Genomic DNA, 13,476 nt, shown 5'->3' with positions numbered 1-13,476 from the left:
ACTGCGGTGAGTCGCCGCATCCTTCACCAGATTGGCTGGGCAGCACGGAATGTCACTCCGCTTGATGTACTCCCGCACTCTTGGCGACAAGAACTAAAGATGCTCCCTTTGTTTTGAAATATGAACCCCTCACACGACGAGGGTCACCGACAAGCACGGGCTCAAGCTCTCAACACCACCCTCTGTGGGGATCATGCAGCTATCTACACTGACGCCTCCCAGCATCGAGGGCAGTAGTACGTCATCACGCTCCAGAACCAACCTCCTTGCGTGTGCCTCACTCAAGACCCAAGACATGATGGCAGCAGAAGAGGTAGCCATCGCCTTGGCTCTCACTCAACCTGGGGTTCGGAAGGTAGAAACCGATTCCTAACAAGCCTACCGGAATTACCAGTCGAGTTGGATGTCCCGACGTGCACTGCGTGTGTAAAAACCCACTCTCCAAACGGTTCCATTCAGCTCATCTGGACACTCGCTCACGCTTCCATGGAGGGCAACGAATACGCCACCAACAAGCCTGCCCTTTTACACCCCGTGCTATGGAGCTGCAGGAGGACAGTCACCCGCTTGTCTCGTTTAGGGACATAACCCAGCATTATCGCCTTTAGAGACAGACCCTACCGTTGTCTTACCCTGACCTTTCCAGTGAAAAACAAACTACCCTACGGCACATACAATCCGGCTCCTTCCCACACCCGACGCGTCTTTACTTAATGCACCGGAATCGCTACGACGCTAAATGTAAATATTGCTAAGAAGTAGGAACACTCCGCCACATAATCGGGGTGTGCGACTTTAGCCCTGAGCACCCTTCTCTCTTTCCGTCAACTAGCCAACAAGAGAAATGGGAGATGATGCTGTCCAGCCCCTGTCTACGTACCCCGCTTCAGTTCGCGTACCGAGCACAGGCGGTGCGGACTGTATATGGGCTCCAGTGAAGAAAGAACCACTCCCCCGGGCCGCACTCTGGGCCGTTCGGAAATCTGAATAGAAGTACTTCCTCCTCCTCCTGCTCCTTCTCCTACTTCCTACGCCTTCATCGCTCGTCCTCCTCCATCGTCTCGGCCGCCGATCTCCTCGCCTCCGTCCGCGGTGGCAGAGATGGAGAAGGGAGATCGTCTAACACCGGGTTTGAGCTTCCTTTAATTTTATAAAAAAAACGTTTCCAGTCATGTGCTACACCAATACAACTCAACCAACTACCGTTCATGCATCATCATTGGTTTAACCTTACCAAGAATATCTCTTTGAAGTAATAAAAAGTGTGGGTGAGTGCATTTCACTTCTCTCTGGTTTCACTATTTGTAGAGCGACGTGACTGAATTTAAGGGACGTCTCATGGGTAATCGTTGTGGGTGCCGTTTGCAGCTTTGCTTTCCAACCACATTTACAGGGTGGGTTGGCACAAATTTTTTTGAAGTGGTAACAGAAACTAACAGCCGAATTACAGGGAAGATAATCGCATTGTAACGTCGAACAGCTATCTTAGCGGCTCTTATTTATTTGCTAATGATGGGAGATTTATTTGCACTACACCCGTTATTTATTTGCCTCCCACTAAGTGACCAATGATTTCTTTCCGCCACGTCCCCTCGTTGCCCCTTTTCTTGTCATGACAATTTTGCAAATCTGGGATCGGGCAGGTTGCCACATGCGCGCATGAGATGCTGGACACAATGTATATCAATGCGCCAATAAGTTGCGAGGACGAAGGCGCAACAACAGAACGTAACTTTAGCTCTGTATTCGGTTAGTTTTTTTAGAGGGAGAAGGGGGTTGGAACGCTCTAATTACTTAGGCTGAAACTGCATAGGACGTGATTACTTTTTTACTATCCAGATAGCCATCAACAAAAACAGTTTCATAACTTGTATCTGACAGGTTGTCTTTTTTAATGCCCAGAAATAGAGTCGTCCATGTTGTCAAGTGGTTTGGCTTTTAAAATGGCCACAAAGAAAAGCGCATTATTTTTAAATGACTTCTTCGGGAAAGCCCTGTTTAGGAAAAGGAGAGAGAGAGAGAGAGAGAGAGAGAGAGAGAATCAACTTTAATAGAGCCCATTAAGTGGTTAGTGCACGCAGGCACCAGATGGGGTGGAACCTTCTTCGCGGGTCCCATATGCATCCAGCAGCTCCTGGCCCCTGACTGACAGCGCGAGTTGGGTCGTCAGGTTGGGGCTGGACAACAAGGTCTCCCATCGCTCTCGGGGATTGGGGTGGGTGGTGGGGAGTTCTTGAGGTGAGTGCACTCGGCTATGACGTGTGCCAGGGTGCCTTCCTTGCTCTTGCAGAACGGGCACTTGATATCGTGCTCCTCCGGGTACATTTTGTGTAAGAGGACGGGATGCGCCAGCGACCCCGCCTGTACTCTGCGTACGATCGTCTGTTGGTTCCTGTTGAGGTGCCGGTGAGGTCCGGGGAACCTACACGTGGCTTCTCTGTATAGCTCGGTAATGTCTCTGTAGCTCGTGACGGGGCGCGGCAGTCCCGGCTCGTCCTCGGCCCGGTTGGTCAGTCTCGGAAGGACGGCGTGACTCTAAACCCGCATAAAAAATCATGCGCTCCACCGTCTAATGACGAGGATCGTTGAACGCGAAGCTTTCTCGTGACGGATTCTTTGGTTGTCGTCTGAGTTTTCCAAACCGCTTCGGCCATGTTGAAATGGAACAATCGGATAGACGCCGGCTTCACGATTCGAAGGATCCAGGTTTGATTCCGGCCACAGGGAACGTTTTTTTTCTTTCTTTCACTTCACCCACGATCATTCATCATCATCGTCGGAGAAAGTTGACTTTTCTGCTGGGCGTATTGGCGTTACAGCCGCCAGCAGTGAGAACACGAAAGCTTCGCTTTAAAAGTACCTCCACGGAGCATAACTACCGGCAATGCTGCCTCTCGTTGTTCTTGCCATGCCTTTCGGGTGAGAAAACATCGCTGTAGTGATAATGGGCTCCGTAGAGGTTGTTTTTTAATGTCTTTCGGTCACAGTAACTAAATGTGCCGTGAATGTTTTTGGTGTATCAACTGCCGTATTTGCAAGAAGTACTAGCGGTCACTGCGGGAACCCGCCATAAAGCGGAAAGGCCAGAACAAAAGAAAAGTGCTTCCGCCTCAATAAATCGGGTTTATCTCTCACGCATTTCAAAAGTGTGGCCGCTGAGTTCTACTTTTCCGCGCTACACAGCAGCCTGTGAGATAACTATATTGTACATATTAATCCTGAGACTGTTTTTTCTAAGCTACAGAGAGTAATTTAAATTATTAATTTGCGCTAGGAAGATATTATGGTGCACCTGGAGTGAAATCTTCTTGCTCTGCTTATCGAGGGTAATTAGCAACGACGCTGGTTGCTTTTTTTGTTTTTTATCGGCACGTTTGCTGTGAGAGGCTTGTACCCGGAATAAAGCAAGCATTGGTGGAATTGAAATTGATTTTTTTTATTATCTATTCCACGAGTACACTTTTTAAAATAATATTGATGGCAATGTGTCAGTAGCCAAGCACGTGTTTGGTTCCCAAGGAGCTGCCACATTTTTTTTTGTTAGCAGAAGTAAAATTGGTCATTACCGCCAGCGCGTCGAACAAAGGAAAATGAATCGGAAAGCTGAAAGGAGGGCACTTAGGAGAAAAAAATGGCCCGCCGGAGCAAAATTCATTGCAGGGATGTGTAGCGGGATGTGTAACAGGAACCTTGGAGTCGGCGAGCCACGGCGTTGTAAAAACGGGGGATAATTCACAACGAAAACCTGGAACGGTTTCTTAGAGGGATACTTAATGGCCGAATCAGGACGTGCGAGTCCTTTTCAGATCTGGCGCTTCCAAATCGTATTTGTGTTGTGTTCTTGTCTGGCATGCTATTTTCTCAAAAAGCGCGGTAGACAGAACAAAAGAGAGAACGGTTTGCGATCTGCGGGAATCAAGTGCGTCAGAGGGAGCACCGTCAGATGGTTGGCACCGCGCAGGAATGGGACAAATTCGAAACACATACGCGATTGTTTTGTCAATTGGTCTATGATTGCCGCGTGCCTTTGTTGTTTTCCCAGTAGACGCTAATGGAAGCATGTGCATACTGGAACCATAGAGCTTCGTACTAATATATACTAGAGGTAAATCTGGCGCCCCTGTCTGGGCACTCCGCGCTTCAACCAGCGTCCCGTCATGTGCCGGGCAGGCACGTTCCACTTTTCCTTGGCATGGCTCATCATGAGGCTGGAAAGTTGCCTCTGGCTTCAAAAAAGCAACAATTTTACTGCAGAAGATCAACCAAATTTGTTATTATAAAGTTAAAGCTCCAAAAGTATTCATTTGTCAGGGAATATTTAGAAACTTCGTGCAAGATGAACGAACGAGAAAAAGATGCACCTTTTTTTTCTTCATTTTGGCTTCGAGACAAAAAAGAAGCCCTCTGGCCAGCCCAGGCCAGGAACGTCGCTAGCTGCAATGGCGGCGCCCATGACAGCCCGCGATTGCAGCGCCAGATTTTCCTCTAGTATATATTAGTATACATCTCTGTAACTGAACCCCTTACCCCCAACCGCCATGAATTGCGCCATACCAGCGAATGGAATGAGACCGAAGCCCTGCGCACGGCTGTCACTATGCCAGCTTAGATCGCAGGCTTCAACAAAGAGGCACAGGTCACCAGGCCATTGTGTTATACACCAGCGCTTCCAGAGAGTCCTCTACGAGCAGCTCAGATTGTATCAATGCCTGCTAGGCACTGTATTGTCCGCCCACCGCATTTAAAACCAGTTTTTCGTGGCAGCCTTCTATGAGCTGTGCCGGTAGCGTAGCACACGTGACCCTTTCACCCAGCACCTGACATTTCATATAGCTGCATGTTTGAATTCCGCTCATTGTCGACTAACTTTCTATCCAGTATCGATTGGTGAACACCTAAAATTTTAAGGCGAAACCCAAAGAGGCAAGAGGTGACACCTGCCCAAGCTTAATGCACGAGGCATTTCTCGTTTCGGAAAACTTAAATCTCGAATGAGAAAATTTTCTATTTCATTCGGCTCGTGCTGCAGCCTTCCGCATTTAAGATATGCCAGGAGACTCACGATGAAGCCAAGACGTGGCGTATATTTCATGTCCCATGCGCTTTCGACGAACGTTGTCGGCTGCAAGTCCCGCTAGCTGCTGGCGTAACAAGTAAAACGAGCAATATTTGCTGCCGCAGCTCACTGATAATTAACTGTAAACGGCAGTGGTCATTTGGCCTCTCATTTCGATAGGTTAAACACTAGCCAACACCTCCCCTAACGAGAACAGGGTTGAGCTCGAAGCCTGTCACCAGTTAGTACAAATCAAACCAAAACTCAAAACCCCTAACCAACCATCAACCAAACCCAAACCCATCCCCAATCAACCACAACCCAACCTCTGACCCAAACCAAACCAAACCCCACTCAATCCATTGGCTGAGCTTGACCCAATTTGAAAAGAAAACCATATCACACACAACACGAGATAAATAATCACATCATCTCATACAGATTCACTTCCGCTGGCGTGTCTGTCATCACGCTATAGTTCTCGGCAGCTTCCTAATCAGTCGCTCGTCTGCCGGCATGCAGCACGGCCTATCAACGGTAGCGTCTGGGCGAAGTTAACGGCGCTGCGGTCCCGACGCGCAGGGTGGCCTTGCAACGGCGGTGTCCGTCGCAGCGACGCCTCCAGCGCTGTGTATATGAATACCATGTCCGAATGGCGCAATCGCATAGACGTCGGCTTCATAACTTGAGGGACCCATGTTCGATTCCGACCATTTGAAGCGGTTTTTCTTGAGGTGCTTGGTTTTTTGTGAGACCACCAGGAGCTTTTACGACACAAGTCAGTCAATAAAAGGTTCACCTGAAAAGCAGGAAGTGGCCAAAAATCTATCACACTTTCCGCAGGTAAGGGAATAGTGTACTCACGCAGCAGGTTGCGCATCAATAAACATGTGTGCCCTTCTTAAGAGCCCTCCGTTGAAGTATCTCCCCCTTCAGAACGTGTCTGCACGTCACAGAAGGTATACCTCAACCCACGTTGTGGGAGCACGCAGATGGTTCTACAGCCTAGCAGGGCGATTAAACGCCCGGCCTGTAGCGCTACTAGACGCTAAGCGAGCGTTTCGTAACCCAAGCGGCGCACCGCAACAGGGCCATAAGGAGCTCGTTAGCACGGCGCGCTGTAGCGGTCGCTGATGAACTGTCCCGGCTCGTTTCCTGCCTCGAAGCTGAAGGCTGAATGGCCACGCGCTGCAACGAGGACCGCCCGATGGCCCAGCGGCGGAAGCGGATCTCCAGGGCGACAGCCACTGAATCGGCCTTCCTTCCGGTTCGGCCAAAAATGAGCGCCGACAACGAGGTCGCGGCCCGCGCAGATGCTAGCTCCATAATCGACTTGGTCTACCCCCAGAGAAGCAGCGGCCGGCCATTTGCCGCCAAGCTGCGCGTACGGTGTATCCAATTCCGGCTGGGACAAATCGTTTCTTGTGCCCCGGGGCCAGATTCGCGCTTGATCAGAGACGGGGCCTCTCCTTGGGCGGCACGGTGGCGGCCTGCCACCGGTCTCCGCCTGGCTGCACCCCGCGAACATTCGGCCGCAGCCGCTCACGCTGCGCCGCGCCGGGAGGAAACAAAAGAAAAGTGCCTCGCTTACACTACGCCCGCCGGACCCGTGCAAGGCGACTTTTACTCGCTGCTGCTTGACAGCGTAGATCCCATTTAGGCGGTGATTTATAGGAGGACTCGACCTTAAAGCACTGCTGAGAGCCTGCTCAAGGGCGACGCACTCGCTCATGCTGAAACAGCACGACTTCGGCTTGGCTTGCGGGGCTGCTGCGCACCTACAGTTGCTTTGAAGTTTCGCACCCTTACTGTATACCTTTGAATCTGGTATCAGCTATGCAAAATTGCGGGCAACATTTGCAACGAAACCACCTTTTGTTGCCACGCATTTCTTGTTTGTTTTGACTTCTCGTTGGATTCGCAGCTACTGTTCTATTCGCCACATAATATATCTTCACTTTTCTGTGTATTGTGGCTAGATTTGAGGCCACGATATAGAGACTGATTTATGCGCGCTGATGTATTAAAATGCAGCTGGTTATCAGCAGAGTGTATATCTTTTCTTCCGTTCGTCTTATTTTTAGCGCTGTTTTTTTTTTTTTTTTTCCAAATAAACTGGCATCCTTGCTTTGTCAGCGATTAGTCTCTGAAACGTTACTTATACCGTAATTTCTGTCCTGAAAGGCACCTCGCCACGAACGTAACGACAGAAAACTCGCGGACTTTGTTTGAAACAAGTGCGTGCCTTCTGCAATTGCGTGATTTTCACAATGTCCCCAGGGATGCTGCAGAGCGGGGCTTGCAGAGCCGGGCGCTTCCTGTGAAGACAAGTCAGAATTAGCATAAACGTAACAACAAACAACATCACTGTCAGATAAATAAACTTGGTGTAATAAAGAACATTCAAAGTTAACTCGTCTATGTAGTTCAAGAATTGTACGAAGTACCCGCGCAAAATAATTTATTTAGAAAAGTTGGCAGAGTGTGTCGGATCCAAGGAATACGGCTAATTTATTTCTTGCAAAAATAATATGCTTAAAGGTTTAGTTTGAGGCAGGGTAATACAAGAAAATTAAGTTGTCTACTTTCAATACATTAATATATTTTACCGCTAAAATATTGGTATACGGTATTAATTAGCGATACTTGTCGACGGATAAACAGCCTCAGAATCTTGATATTGGTTCTGGAAGAAAATACCAAAAGTTGGCGACGATTCGAATGGACTTTGCAAAGTTACTAAGAAGGCATGGAACCTGTGTGGATCATGGTTTTATTTTAAATTGCTTCCGAGGTCCTGGATGCTTCCTGTGTGCATATGTGTGCGTGGCCGTGTGCGTGTGTGTGTGCGTGCGCGTGTGTGTGTGTGCGTCTGCGTGCGTTTCTGTGTGAGTGCGGGCGTGAGTTCGCTTCACTCCAAACCTCAAAACCAGAACTTGGATGGAGCTACCTGTACAAAATCAACTTGTAACGTTTGAATCAGTTAAAAATTTTGCCTTGCTCTTAATAAAAATGAGGTCGCATATATATTCCAGGAAAATTGTGGGGTCCCTGAATTCTCTCCTGTGACGTACCAACAACTAATGATAAATTGAAATGATTGATTGATTGTGGGGGTTTAACGCGCCGACGCAACGTAGGCGATGAGGCGCGCCGTAGTGGAGGGCTCCGGATTAATTTCGACCACCTGGGGATCTTTATCGTGCGCCGAATTCTCGTACACACGGGCGTTTTTGCTTTTCGCCTCCATCAGAAAAGCTGCCGCCGCGGCCGGGAATCGAACCCGCGACCTCGTGCTCAGTAGCGCAACGCCTTAGCCACTGAGCCACCGCGGCGGGTGATAAATTGAAATGGAATGTGTTACCATATTTTAGCACATTATAGACGATGACGTAAGTAGGATTTCAGGAGTGCCTCGTATTACATCCAGTTGTAAATTCGAGTAAAGTCTTAGGTTTAAAGTGAATAAATGCCTTCGAGAAATCTGTGAATAGATTGAAGCATAATTACTTTTTCTCGAAAGCACTCAGAATATTTTCTTTCCGTGGCAATAAATATGATTCATGATTTTATCCAGCAAAATACATTGTCGTGATGACGAAAACAACTAAAATTTATTGCAGAGTTTAATGCGTTTTTAACAAATAATTTTTTTCTAAACCAAAAAAAAAAGCGCTAATAATACAGAAATTAGACGGAAGCTTGACATGTCGTTTTTATGTCCCGATTTATATAACGAAGGTATTTTAGATTGCTGCGTGTACAGTGGGAAAATACCAGCAAATAATCAAAGTTATAAATACAGAGGGAGAGAGAAAATACAGGTTAGCGCTGGTGCTAATACAATGAGAACAGAATTTACGGACGAGATTTGATTGCCCCCTTTATCACAGGACTTGCTGTACTCAAATAAAGTAAAATTGCGGCTCTTGTGGTATCGTCAGTAGGGGCCAAAAATATACTGTCGTTATTTCGTCCCATAGTGTTATAAACAAAATCTCAGACTGGTATTTATAGTACCTTCGAAAAACGTTAAATTTCTCAGCCATTTCCATACCACCAATACCTTCACCTTTAAACACCAGATCGGCATCTCCTGATGTAGATGGTGCTACATTTAATAATTAATGAACTATTTTTTCGGACTTGCGCATGACCGTCACGAAACTGCTTATCAAGTTCTTTATGTAGGACGTTTCTTCTTTCCCTTATGACGAAAAACGTCACTTTATTGCGGTATTCTTGAAAGTTACCTAGAGCTACGAGTGACTTATTTTTCATAATTTTTTTAATAAGTGGCTTTTGTATCTGATCGTTTGAAAGCATTCTGAATTCATCCATAGCTTACAATATTCAGTAAACTTCCTTACTGTTTTTCTCCGGAATATAGCAGCGGTCATCATCGCCAGCCTATCTACGCCCACTGCAGGGCAAAGACCTCTCTCATTAATCTCCAATTATCCCGGTCCTGTGCGAACTGGGACCAGAGGACCGGGATAACTGGAGCGGTATACTTGTTCAAAGCAAGGTGCCTGGTATGCTGGATCCGTAGACTCAGAACAAAAGACGTCATACCAATTTTTATTTGAAAGAGTAGAATAAACGAGAGCAAAAATTCCCGGCGCTATATTTCCCGCGGTAGTCTGCGCCGGAAATTTGTATTGTTTACTTGCGGGAGATTTCACGGACACATGGTAATATGATGGCTCATAGCACTGCGCATGACCGCTGAAACTAGGCTACCTGTGCAATGTTAGAGATGAATATATCAGTTAGTGTAGCTGCTTGCATCGTAACGCGTGTAACCGGCTGTGTCAGCGCGCAATAACATCTCAATTCTACAGTGATTGATTGATTGATTGATTGATTGATTGATTGATTGATTGATTGATTGATTGATTGATTGATTGATTGATTGATTGATTGATTGCAGGGTTTAACGCGCTGACGCAACGCAGGCGATGAGGCACGCCGTAGTGGAGGGCTCCGGATTAATTTCGACCACCTGGGGATCTTTATCGTGCGCCGAAATCTCGTACACACGGGCGTTTTTGCTTTTCGCCTCCATCAGAAAAGCACAATTTCACAGTTAGTACAAGCGGTGCCTGCGCAGGAGGTGGTTTCAGTAGACCGTCGCCGCCAAGAATAAGATTTAACTGGCTGCTAAAATAGGTGAAGAGGTGGTTCACACAATCAATAAAGTTTTTTACGTGGGTATGGGGCCGGGATTCGGTTTGGTACGGGATAAGCATATTTTTGTGATATATTGGTAAACCATTCAACTTTGTGGCATAAGGTTGTAGAACAGGTGCGCCCAACCAACCGAAGCGCCACCAGTGACGCGCCACGTTCAAATTTATACATCAGAATGTGTGAACGATCGTGATCACATTTGGCCATCTCGCACACTGGGTCACTACTACGACGGCATACCGAGCATTAAGGTACCATTGGACGAAAGTGATACAGCCCTCATCGCCGACTTCTCTGCAAACAGAGTACGAGATGTCTGCGAATTTTTTTATGTGCTACACGAGTAAATTTTTTCTGGTATACACAGGTGCCTTTAGAATAAAAAAATGTTTGGTTTCCAGCTTTGAATATTCCGTTATCTTTCTATTTTCAGATGTCGGTGAACGCCTTCCTTGACGGGCCTTTCATCCCTGCAAACGTAACCTGGAACTTCGTAAGGTGAGTCACCGGGAATTTTTCGAAATATAGTATTTGCGTGTTACCAGGAAATTTTCAACTGACACGCTTCGAATTTTTGGGAGGCTATGTTGCGTATTTTCTGTTTCAGGTTGGGTCTGGGCTTACAGGTCTGGCGGGGAAACGTTCATGGCATTATTCTCAGTATATTAGACATAAAAATAATGGTTGCTTTCTTAACAGTTACACTTATGCCGCAAAAAAAACCTTATGTTTATAGTAGAGCTGCTCTTGTTTTCCGTCATAATTTCAAGCTGCGTTCTCAGGTTAAAAGACATATGTTGCAGCAATTTTTGAGTTGACAGTGCCAATGGCTGTTACGCTAGTACGGCATACTCATTAGTGTAGCCCTTAAGGAATGTTCTGATTAAAAAAGAGCCCAAAGGACACCTACATGGTAATAAATCACTCAATCAACCTAAATGTTATACGAAGAGGTTATTACAGATCTGGGATATATACATATATATATATATATATATATATATATCAGGGTGTCGAACCGGAACCGAACCGAACCGAAAACCGAAACCGAACCGGTATTTTTTCCGGAACTGAACCCGAACCCGAACCGTTATTTTTTGAGCACGCTGAACCCGAACCGGAACTGAACCGGAAAAAGAAATAACGGTTACCGGTTCATGCCGAAACGGTTCGACCCTCTGTTGTTGATATTGCACAGTCAATGCAATTCAGGCCTTTTTTTCTTTCCCGTACCATCAACTTCGTACTTGCTCGCACACTTTCCCCTCCAGACAATTGAACACTATCACGCTTTATGTAACAACAGGGGAAATGAATGAGCACCAATGTAGCATTGGTCTGTTGCTGCTGGAGGCGCGAGCGTAGTGCAAGCTGACCAAACGAAATGTCATTCTCGGCAGCTTGCAGGTGATATAAAACGACTTTGCCCTTCCCTAGCTGCGACTTCATTGGAGAAATCAGGCTGCAGGAGTGCTCCACTGCGCAACAGCGAAAGCTCACACCCGATGTGTGCAAACTTTTTGCATTTCATAATTTGTTGAAAAGGTCCGACACCTGCAAATTATTAATACTTGACAAGTGTGACCGCAGGAGCTGCTCAGTGGCTAAGCTGTTTGCTAAGCCGTTTGCCCAACTCGCTACATTGCTTCTACTGCTACTCGTTCCGGAGGGGAGTACTGCTGTGGACGAATTAAAGAGCGTCTACCCAAAAAGTCCCATCTCATGCTCCACGTGTCAAATTTCCCTTTCATTTTGTAACCGCATTATCTGTTATAAGATTCCGCAATGTAGCACACGGAACGATGGTAGGGGTTCAGGCGGTACGATGACATACTGATTGTAATGCACACTTTCGGTATCGCAAAAGGAATTGCAGTGGTCAGAGCAATAATGCAGTGACTGAGCGTAACTAAAGCTTACTTTTAACAAAAGTGTGGCTAACACATTCGATAAGGTGACAGCTAACAAATTATTCAGGGTTACCAAATAATCTAATTCATTGGTAGTATTTATGTGCCTGTTGTAGAATTTTTCTGTTTTGTTACAAATATAAAAAATGTGCGCCATTGTTATTAAGCGCTGGTATTTGAACACGCCCGTACGCAGGATTAAATTTAAGGCCTCAAGGTTAGCGTGATGGGCGATTGCATAGCGACAATTGCGATTTCAACAAAAAAGGAAAGGACAGAAAATATATCCCACCATCATATCTCTTGGCGTTGGCTTTATGAATAGTTGCTAGGACAACAGAAAGTCTGAGCGATAAAGAAGGTGGTAAATCGTCGCCACTTCATGTGTTTTTCTAATATCTCCTAATTGTTTAAAGTTTCCTTTGCAATTGCGCCACTGCCCTTGGGGAGCAGCACCATTTTGAATGTCAGTTTGTGTTTTGATTTGACGGTCGTTTTAAACTAGTAAATGTTTTTTTTTATAATTTTAGTGATAATTCAACTAATCGAACCGGTTCGCGAACCGGTTCAAGCTCCCGAACCGGTTCGCGAACCGGTTCGGTACGTGATTTTGTCGAACCGGAACTGAACCGGAACGAAATTATTTCACCCGAACCCGAACCGTAACCGAACCGGTATTTTTTTCGGTTCGACACCCTGATATATATATATATATATAAAGTTAGGTCGGCAGTCTACAACGCCGAAGGAGGCATAAGGGTGTGGTTAGGCTCTTTTTTTACTACGGTTAATGAAGTTAACATTTTTTTTAAATATACAGAAGAAAGAAAGAAAGAGAAACACGCGCCCAGAGTGGGGAAACGGGCGCGTGTTTCTCTTTCTTTCTTTCTCCTGTATATTAAAAAAAATGTTAACTTCACTAACCGTAGTAAAAAAAAAGAGCCTAACTACACCCCTCTGCCTCCTTCGGCGTTGTAGACTGCCGACCTATCTTTCTGTATTTCCTCGACGAGCCCCTCATTTCCTTACTATATATATATATATATATATATATATATATATATATAGAGAGAGAGAGAGAGAGAGAGAGAGAGAGAGAGACAGGTCACGAAACAGGTTCGTGGCTGTGAGGTTAACCATACGATTGAGTATTCCCACCGAGAAACATAATATTTATTATAATGCTCCACCGGGGACCGATATTTTTCAAAGAGTACCGGTTGAAACGTTAGACCCTGACGCTTATAACTTTTTGACCCCGGTCAATACTTCATATATAGGCAATAATAAAGCATTCTCACCAAGATAATTTGTTTG

At 46.1% G+C, this 13,476-nt stretch overlaps 1 protein-coding gene across 2 annotated transcripts in view; it reads left to right on the top strand.

Moving 5' to 3' along the window:
- The window catches only part of LOC144147865 (tachykinin-like peptides receptor 99D), an 892,456-nt gene that overhangs the window by 150,504 nt on the left and 728,476 nt on the right, over positions 1–13,476 (top strand). For both annotated transcript variants that reach the window (XM_077679594.1, XM_077679592.1), the window contains exon 2: positions 10,683–10,747. The gene's annotated coding sequence lies outside the window, so the exon portion shown is untranslated. The remainder of the gene's footprint in view (positions 1–10,682; positions 10,748–13,476) is intronic.

Source organism: Haemaphysalis longicornis, unplaced genomic scaffold, assembly GCF_048455015.1.
Source record: "Haemaphysalis longicornis isolate Haplotype H1 unplaced genomic scaffold, Haemaphysalis longicornis Haplotype H1 scaffold_1, whole genome shotgun sequence".
In the NCBI taxonomy this organism is placed as follows: domain Eukaryota; kingdom Metazoa; phylum Arthropoda; class Arachnida; order Ixodida; family Ixodidae; genus Haemaphysalis; species Haemaphysalis longicornis.
Note: the sequence above shows the minus strand (reverse complement) of the source record. Positions and strands in the feature narration are given on the sequence as shown.